Below are 4,053 nucleotides of genomic sequence, written 5' to 3'. Positions count from 1 at the left end.
TTAAAACCATGTGGTGTGCAAGTGCACTGTGCAAAACCACTAGATCTCAGCTTTCATGGCCCACTCAGTCTTCTTCTGGCCTGCCCTTTTTGCCATTCCTAAATGGGGGGGGGGGGGGGGGGGGAGGGAGGAGATTATTGTCAAGATAAAGGATGATTTCAGAGCCAAGAAAATACTTTAGCTTAAAAAATTGAAAAAAAATTAAAATAAAGAAAATTAAAAGACAAAGAGAGACAGAAGAGACAGAGAGAAGAATAGAGGAGGCTGTACCAGGATGACTTCTCAGCAGAACATCTTCATTTCTTATTTTCTGAAAGCACTAGATCTCATTTCTCATGGTGGACTCAGTCTTCTTCTGGTCTGCCCTTTTGACCTCTCCTAAATGGGAGGGGGAAAGCAGTGGGTATTATTATTAAGATAAAGGATGATTTCAGAGCCAAGAAAATATTTCACCATAAAAAAGAAAAAAAAAGGAAGAATTAAAAAAAAAAAAGACAGGGACAGAGACAGAAAGATACAGAGAGACACACAGAGAAAGAAAGCTAGAGGGGGTTTTACCAGGGTGACTTCTCAGCAGAACATTTTCATTTCTTATTTCCAAAAAGCACTAGATTTCAGTTCTCATGATGGACTCAGTCTTCTTCTGTCCTGCCCTTTTGGCCTCTCCTAAATGGGAGGGGAAAGGGGAAGGGATTATTAGCAAGATAAAGGACGATTTCAGAGCCAAGAACATACTTTACCTTAAAAAAAAATGAAAAAAGAAAAACTAAAAAAGTGAAAAGACAGAGTCAGAGAGACAGAAAGAGACAGAGAGAGACAGAGAAAAGGCTAGAGGGGGATGGCTCTAACAGGGTGACTTCTCAGCAGAACATCTTCATTTCTTATTTCCTGAAAGCTCTAGATCTCAGTTCTCATGGGGGACCCAGTCTTCTCTGGTTTGTCCTTTTTGCCTCTCCTAAGTGGGAGGAGGAAGAGGAGGGGATTATTACTAAGATAGAGGATGATTTCAGAGTCAAGAAAATACTTTACCTTAAAAAAATTTTTTAAAAGGGGCTGGCAGGAGGTGTGGTGGTTGAAGGCACTGGACTCCCACATGGCCGACTATGGTTCGAGTCCTGGACCTGGTGGTTCACTTTCTCACTTTCTCTCTCAATCTCTCTCTTTCTCTCTCTGTCTTTCTCTGGTCAAATTGAAATAAACAAATGAATAAAAAAAAGTTAAGTAAAAAATTTTAAAAAAAGAAAAAGAAAAACATAGAGCCAGACAGAGAGAACGCTAGAGGAGGATGGCTTTCCCAGGGTGACTTCTCAGCAGAATCTCTTCATTTCTTATTTCCTGAAAGCACTAGATCTCAGTTCTCATGATGGACTCAGTCTTCTTCTGGCCTGCCCCTTTTGCCTCTCCAGGGTGACTTCTCGGGAGAACATCTTCATTTCTTAGTTCCTGAAAGTAATAGATCTCAGCTCTCATGGTGGGCCAACCCAGGTCCATTCTGAGATGGTTACTGATCTTCTCCTCTCTTTTCATTTTTATTTTAACTTCATCTCTTGGTTGCTCAGGCTCCACACACTGAGTGTCTTGACAGGTCTAAATGAATGATATCCAAACAGCTGATTACTATTTGAGTCTGAATATTCCTCAATTCCCACTGAAACTGACACAAAAAGAGTTAAATATTGCTTTCAGGGATTAAAATGAAGATTTTCTGCTAAAACTTCTCCCTCCAGATTCATTTGTAGATTGATAGGGAAATCTTGTCTCCCCCTGTCTCTTAATTTTTTAAATGGAAAGCATTCTCTGGGCTCTCAAGCCCCACCTTTATCTTGGTAATTAGTGCTTTTTACCCCCTCCAATTAGGAGAGGCACAAACCCAGGCCCATTCTGAAATGGCTACTGAACTTCAACTGAAATATTGCTTTCAGGGGCTAAAATGAAGATTTTCTGCTGAGACTTCTCCCTCCAGATTCATTTCTAGATTGGTACAGAAACCTCTGTATCCTTCTCTCAATCTCTCCGTCTGTTTCTCTGAGCTCTCAAGCATCTCCTTTATCTTGCTAATTTGTGCCTTTTCACCCTTCCATTCAGGAGAGACACAAACCCAGGCTCATTCTGAGATGGATATTTCAACTGTGAAATATTGCTTTTGGGGAGTGCATGTATGTACTGCATGATTTTCATTTTTTCCTTTTAAAATTAAAATATAAAATTATTTTATGGCATTCTTTTTTAAAATTTTTTCTTCTTTTCTCTTCTTCTCCTTTCTTTTCTTTTTTCTTTTATCTTCATCTCTTGTTTGCTCCGGCTCCCCACACTGAGTGTCTTGACAGGTCTAAGTGAATGATGTCAAAACATCTTAATACTATTTGGGTCTGAATATTCCTCAATTCCCACTGAAACTGACACAAAAAGAGCGAAAAACAGGATGGAAGAGAGATTGCAGATGGCCTCCTCCAGCACACCTCTGAATGCTCAGACTGAATTTCAAGAATTAGGAAGAAACACACAACCACCTGATGACTAGAAATCACCAAATGTGAACAAGAAATATGAAGAACTAAGAAAATATCTCTCCCCCAAGGGAAAAGAATAACTCCTCATCAGCCACAGACACTACAATGGAACCTACAGAAATGTCAGATTAAGAATTTAGTATATTCATAGTGAGAACGCTAACAGAGATACAAGAGAAGCGAGACAGTGAACTCCAGAAGACACAGGAGACATGAGTTGATGACTTCCAGGAGGTGAAGAAGTTCTTGCACAATCTGAAAGAGAAAATATAAACCATAAAAAATGATCAAATTGAGCTGATAGAGATGAAGGCTATAATACAGGAAATTAAAACTTCCCTTGAAAGTATTAAAAGTAGACTATATCATACAGAGGATTGAATCTCAGATGTAAAAGACAGAATCAGTGGCCTAGAAAAATCCACCACAAAGATGGAGTAAATAGCCCCCAAAATGAGTATAATATACGAGAAATACTAGATGCCATTAAATGTCCAAACAACCAGATGATCAGTATCCTAGAAGATGAAGACTCATAAGGGCATTGATAATCTACTCTATGAAATCCTGGAAGAAAACTTTCCAAATCTAGAGACACATTCAAAGATCCAGTCCCAAGAAATACAAAAGGACCCCAAATAGACTCAACCCAAGAAGATCTTCTCCAAGACACATTATAGCAAGATTGACCAAAATCACAAAGACAAGCTACTGAGATTGGCAACAGAGAAATGTCAAGTTATCTACAAAGGATACCTCTTCAGACTAACAGTAGATCTTTCATTGTAAATAATGCAATCAAGGAAAGAATGGGAAAATATATTCAAAGTGTTAAGGGAAAAGCAATTTCAACGAAGAAAACTGTACCCAGCAAGATTATCCTTCATATGGGAAGAAAAGACAAGAACATGCTCAAATAAGCAAAACCTGAAACAATTTACCAACACTAGACCAGCTCTTCAAGAAGTTCCTAAGGGAGTGCTATGCCAAGAAAACTAAATACAGACACACACAAAAAATAAGTGTTCAATAACACTAAGAAAATGGCCAACATGCAAGAAGAACTAGATACCATCAAACGTCCAAACATCTGGATAATTGGCATTCCAGAAGGTGAAGAGACCCATAAGGGCATTGATAATCTATTCCATGAAATCCTGCAAGAAAATTTCCAAACCTAGAGAGGCATTTGAAGATCCAGTCCCAAGAAATACAAAGGACCCCAAATAGAATCAACCCAAGAAGATCTTCTCCAAGACACATTATAGCCAGATTGATCAAAACCACAGACAGACAAGATACTAAGATTGGCAAGAGAAAAACATCAAGTGACCTACAAAGGACATCCCATCAGGCTAACAGCAGATCTCTCATCAGAAACAATGCGAGTGAGGAAAGAATGGGAAAATATATTGAAAGTGTTAAGAGAGAAGCAATTTCAGCCAAAAATACTGTACTCGGCAAGATTATCTTTCATGTGGGAAGAAAAGTCAAGAACATTCTCAGATAAACAAAACCTGAAAGAATTTACCAGCACCAGACC

General features: G+C 38.7%; 1 long non-coding RNA gene across 1 annotated transcript in view; it reads right to left on the bottom strand.

Moving 5' to 3' along the window:
• Window positions 1-338: 338 nt before the first annotated feature.
• The window catches only part of LOC114009569 (uncharacterized), a 34,643-nt gene continuing 30,928 nt past the window's right edge, over window positions 339-4,053 (bottom strand). Inside the window, exons 2-3 of the long non-coding RNA XR_003550966.1 lie at window positions 559-666; window positions 339-378 (exon numbers count right to left, since the gene is read on the bottom strand). This is a non-coding gene — a long non-coding RNA (uncharacterized LOC114009569). The remainder of the gene's footprint in view (window positions 379-558; window positions 667-4,053) is intronic.

This window comes from Tupaia chinensis, unplaced genomic scaffold (genome assembly GCF_000334495.1).
Source record: "Tupaia chinensis unplaced genomic scaffold, TupChi_1.0 Scaffold000566_1, whole genome shotgun sequence".
NCBI classification, from domain to species: domain Eukaryota; kingdom Metazoa; phylum Chordata; class Mammalia; order Scandentia; family Tupaiidae; genus Tupaia; species Tupaia belangeri.
This window is presented reverse-complemented; position numbering and strand designations above follow the sequence as displayed.